Raw genomic sequence first — 5947 nt, 5'->3', positions numbered from 1 at the left:
CTCCCATGCAGCAGGCCCGGGTTCGATTCCCTGCCGGGTTGAAGATTTTCTCCTCTCGTGGACTGGGTGTTGTGTTGTACGCAATATCATTTCATCCTTATCAGCTGCAAGCGAGTCGCTCAATGTGCCGTCGACTGAAAGATGACTCGCACTCGGCGGCCGAACTTCCCCGGGTGGGGCCTCCCAGCCAAGAAAGTCATGCTATCATTTCATTTACCCGACTTGAATGGTGCAACAATTGAATCTTACGCCCCTAACTCGACATCCGTGCTGGTGTAACTGATTTGCCGCTGTCGAAATTTAGTGCACAAAACACAGTTTCCTGCTGTGTTACCACCAGTTTCACTGGACACACGTTAGGTAATGAACGACAGAGCAAGAAAACTAACGAACGATCTAGCATCCGGGAAGGAGACTCCTACTGCCAACCACATGAATCTGCCACCGACAACTTGTACAGAGGAAAACTTCAAGTTTCGATTCGAAAAGCACAATTCATCGCAAGTTTCGTTCTGCAAGGAGGGTGGTTGTAAAATCAGTGGAAAGAATCACTGAGCTCCAAGTGCCACTCGTGGTGCAGACAACACGATGACTGTGCGTAAAAGTTAATAGGAATGAGGTACAACGATCAGCCAGACCCCCATAAGACACACATTTGTACTCAATGATAATCGACGCTTGAGATGGTGTAGATAGCGACGCCATAGGGCACTGGATGACTGGAAGCAACTGATTAGGTGATGGGCTAGGCGAATGCCAGGAGAACATTCTCCGAATCATGTTAGTGCTAACACTGAAATAAGAAGGTGTTGGTTTAAGGTGTTGGTTTAAGGGTAGGACCGTTTTTTTGTGATTAGAGTATTGTTCTCTTATAGCGCTTAAAAACGCTTAATACGGAAGGATATGAAATTATTTTGCAGCACTGTGTAGTGTCTACAGTAGAGAAACAGTTCCGAGATGATAATTGTTGGTATCAGCGTGATAGAGTACCGCGTACCGTGTCTTGAAGCGTGCAAATGAGGCATTGGTCTGTGAAAGATAACTTTCCAGTAAGGGACTGGCCTGCCCAGAGTCCCGACCTGAATCCCATCGCACACCTTTTGGATGACAGAATTTCGACTTCTCTCCAGACTCCGGCATCTAACAACCTCTCCTCAGGAGAGATTGCTGGATGAAGAACAGTCGCCGTCGGGGACAACGTACTGAGTTCTTTACTTACTGGCAGCTGCTGGACTATTCCAAATGTTGCATTGTTAGGAAATCTAGGGTAAGTCAACTGGGAAATATGAAACGGTGACTCCTTTACGGACTAAAGAAAGGCAGTCAGATGGAAGTCCGAAGGATACTGGTGACTGTGACGAATACAGAAAAAGTTCATCATATACGTCTATATACGAGTGTCGTTCAATAAGTAACGCCCCAAATTTTTTTTCTCAGAGCATATTTATTGTTAAGAATCAGAATTTGGTGACAATGTGCATCAACATGTCCATGTCCTATTTTTCTACGTAGCCTCTATCACGTTCCATGGCCGTACGCCAACGTTGTGGAAGTGCATGTGTTCCCTGCTGGTAAAAGCTCTTGTGCTCTAGGCGTAGCCATGTTTTCACTGCATGACTGACACTCTCGTCATCTTCAAAGTGTAGAGAATCTTTAAGCGACCCAAAGAAATGGAAGTCCGAGGGTGCCAGGTCTGGACTGTAGGGTGGATGAGGCAATGATGTCCCACCCAATTGGGATATATGTTCCTTGGTTCTCAGACTTGTGTGTGGGCGTACATTATCGTGTCGGAGCAAGATTTCTGCTGGATTCTTGTCCGATAGAACACGTGGGATACGATTCTTGAATTTATTCAAAGTCTTCACGTATGCCTCTGAATTTTTGGTTGATCCTCCTGGCATCACATCCACGAGAACTACGCCATCACAATCCGAGAAGACTGTCACCATTACTTTTCCAACAGAGGGGGTCGTCTTGAATTTCTTCTTTTATGGTAAATGAGGTTGACGCCACTATGTGGAATGCCTTTTTGTTTCCAGCGCAAATTGGTGCACGCAACTTAACGATCCGTGACTAAAAAGCCTCTCCGTCGGTCTCAAAACGCTCGAACAATTTAAATGGAATGACTTTTATTTGAAACTTGTGATCCACTGTGAGCATTCGTGGAACCGATCGTGAGCACGTCTTTGAATATCCGAAAGTCTCGATCATTGCAGACCCACTTCCCATGCTGATGGACAACTGTAGAGGCAATTGTCGTGATGCGCCGGTCGGCAGGAGTAATGGCATCCGCACGATTCAGCATGTCTGGAATAGTGGCTGATCATGGAGCTCTGTTTCTGTATTTCGTGAGGCTGTAATTTTCTTTACCATCGCCCATTTGTATTACTATCAACTGCAGCATTTTCCGCTCACAAGAATTCAATAAAGAAAGCTGCTTGTAACGTATCTAGACGCCATTTTGACGCTAAACTACAGTTCTGCCATCTGCCAGAATGGTTCAAAACTTCACCGGCGCACAGAACAAACATCAAATGTGAATTACCAACAAGGACGCCTGTCTACAAATATCAATGCCTTTTTTTTAAAAAAAAAGTGGGGCATTACTTATTGAAAGACCTCGTACATACTCCGCAGGCCACCGTATGGTACGTTTTGAAGGGTACCCTGTACCACTACTAATCATTTCCTTCCTGTTACACTCGCAAATAAAGCGAGGGAGAAACGTTGTCAATATGCTTCTATATGTGCTGTACCTTTCCTAATATTATCTTCATGGTCCTCACGCGAAATGTACGATGGTGGCAGTAGAATCCTTCTTCAGTCAGCTGCAAATGCCTGTTCTATAAACTTTCTGAACAGTGCTCCTCGATAAGAATGTCGCCTTCCATCCAGTGATTCCCGATTGAGTTTTCGAAGCACCTCCATAATAGTTCAGTGTTGTCCTGACGTAACCAATAAGAAATCTAGCAGGCCGCCTCTCAGTTGCTTCAGGGCCTTCCTTTAATCCGACATGATGCTGATCCCAAACACTCAATCGCTGCTCAACAGTGGATGGCCCCAGCGTTCTATATCCGGTCTCCTATACAGATGAACTGCAAAGTCCTAAAATTCTCCCAATAATTACACCAATAATTAGATATTTAATCAAACAGCACACTACTAATGATCCACTCGAACATTACCGGATTTGCTGTTCCTACTCATCTGAATTAACTTACATATTTCTACACTGAGATCTAGCTGCCAATCATCACAAAAGCGATAAATTTTGTCAAAGTCATCTTGCAACCCTGTACAGTCACTCAACGACTACACTCTCCCATACAACATCCCACCATTAGCAAACAGCAGCAGACTGCTGTTTAAACTGTCCTCCAGATCTTTTGTGTACACAGAAAATAACAGCAGTCGTATCACACTACCCTGAGGCATTCCTCACCATAGCATGGTCTGTGATGGACAATCGCCGTCGACGACAACATACTGGGTTCTGTTACTTGATACATCTTCGAGCCACTCACATACCTGTGAACCTATTCCGTGATCTTGTACCTTCGTTAACCCTCGGCAGAGTGCCACAATGTCAAATGCCTTACGGAAGTGTAAGATTATGGAATCCGTGTACTTCCCTTCATCCATGGTTCGTAGTATATCATATGAGAAAAGGGCAATCTGATTTTCGTACAAGCGATGCTTTCTAAAACCATGCTCATTTGTGAGCAGAAGCTTTTCTCTCTCAAGGAATTTTATTATATTCGAACTGCGAATATGTAATCTGAAGCAAACCGATTTTAAAAATATTGGTCTGGAATTTTGTGGGTTCGTTCTTTTACCAGACTTTTCCCAGTCGCTTAGGAGTTTGCGCTGGGCGAGAGATTCGCGACAAATGGACGCTAAATAAGGGGCCAATGTTATAGAGTAATCTTTGTAAAACTAAAGTGGGCTTCTAACGGGACCTGGAGACTTATTTTCTTTCACATCTTTTAGTCGTTTCTCTAAACTGGAGATGTTTATGACTAAGTCATCCATCCGGGAATCCGTGGGACTTTCTAACGACACTATGTTTGTACGATTCTCCTGCGTGAACTATTCCTCAACCGTGAAATTTAAGACTTGGGCTTTCGTTTTGCCATCTTATACTGTCACACGAGGCTGGTCAACGAGTGACTGTACGATGCAACGTTCCTTCTGACATGCATGCATATCTGAAGGAACAGGAACTGCAGCGATTACAGCCGAGCATCGTACTTCTTAATAACGAAGGCACTGCTATTTATTATTTAACCGCCAATAACACGCCCTTGACTCTCAACAAAAATGACTTCGTGGACGGGAATGTATGTAACCTACGAGTGTAGGTTATGACACTTGGACGACGACGTATGGAAGTTTGAAACTGGCTGAGATTCGTGAATGTAGTGTCGGAGCAGCTAAGGTGGGTTCGAAACCCGATCAGGCACAAATCTTTACTGGCTTCATTCCAGTATACAGCCGATAGACGTTCATATATGGAATCGCGAAAACATTTTCTGTACTGCTACATAATGCCGAATCCTCTACCAAATAAAAAGCTTTGTGCTGTGTAGTCTCAAGCAGCCACATGGATGTTAACCAGTGCACCATCTTGGATATACCACATATGCATCATTTCACCATAATTAACAGAACTTCAACGTAGCCTTAGACATTAACAGAGTTGTGACATTTGCATGAGAGCACATGTGTGTATGTTGTAACATGGAAACCTTTGGTTTCACGTGCTATGTTTAGTAGGATTATTTCTTTGTTTCATTGTTTTTCGCCAGCCTCATTCGTTTGCACACTATGTGATCAAAAGCATCCGGACACCTGGCTGAAACTTGCTTACAAGTTCGTGGCGTCCTCCATCGGTAATGCTGGAATTCAGTATGGTTTTGGCCCACTCTGAACCTTGATGACAGCTTCCACTCTCGCAGGCATACGTTCAATCACGTTCTGCAAGGCTTCTTGGGGAATGGCAGCCCATTCCTCATGAACTGCTGCACTGAGGAGAGGCAACGATGTCGGTCGGTGAGGTCTGGCACGAAGTCGGCGTTACAAAACATCCCAAAGCTGTTCTATAGGATTCAGGTGAGGACTCTGCGCAGGCCAATCCATTACAGGGAAGTTATTGTCGTGTAACCACTCCGCCACAGGTTGTGCACTATGAACAGGTGCTCGATCGTGTTGAAAGATGCAATCGGCATTCCCGAATTGCTCTTAAAAAGTGGGAAGTAAGGTGGTGCTTGACACATTAATGTAGGCCTGTGCTGTGGTAGTGCCATGCAAAACAACAAAGGGTTGAAGCCCGCTCCATGAAAAACACGACCACACCGGAGCAGCATCTCCTCCGAATTTCACTGTTGGCTCTACACACTCAGGAAGATGTCGTTCACCAAGAAATCCAAGTTTTCTCACTTCCCGCCTAACTGGCATAGTACTTGCAGTGGATCCTGATGCAGTCTGGAATGACTGTGTGATGGTCTGGATAGATGCCTGCCTATTACGCATTACGACCCTCGTGAATTGTTGGCGGTCTCTACCAGTCAACAGACTACGTCGGCCTCTACGTTCTTGTGTTGTACGTGTCCCTTCACATTTCCACTTCACCAACACATCGGAAGCAGTGGACCTAGGGACGTTTAGGAGTGTGGAAATTTCCGCTACAGACGTATGACACAAGTGACACCCAACCACCTGACCACGTTCGAAGTTCGTGAGAACCGCAGAGTGCCCTATTCTGATCTCTCACGATGTCCGATGACTACTGAGCTCGCTGATATGGAATACCTGGCAGTAGGTGACAGCACAGTGCACCTAATATGAGAAAAGCCTAATATGAAAAACGCATGTTTGTGGGAGTGTCCAGATACTCTTGATCACATAGTGTATCTATAATAGTCAAACGAGCTGTATACGCTAACCT

Source organism: Schistocerca americana, chromosome 8 (genome assembly GCF_021461395.2).
Source record: "Schistocerca americana isolate TAMUIC-IGC-003095 chromosome 8, iqSchAmer2.1, whole genome shotgun sequence".
Taxonomy (NCBI): domain Eukaryota; kingdom Metazoa; phylum Arthropoda; class Insecta; order Orthoptera; family Acrididae; genus Schistocerca; species Schistocerca americana.
This window is presented reverse-complemented; position numbering follows the sequence as displayed.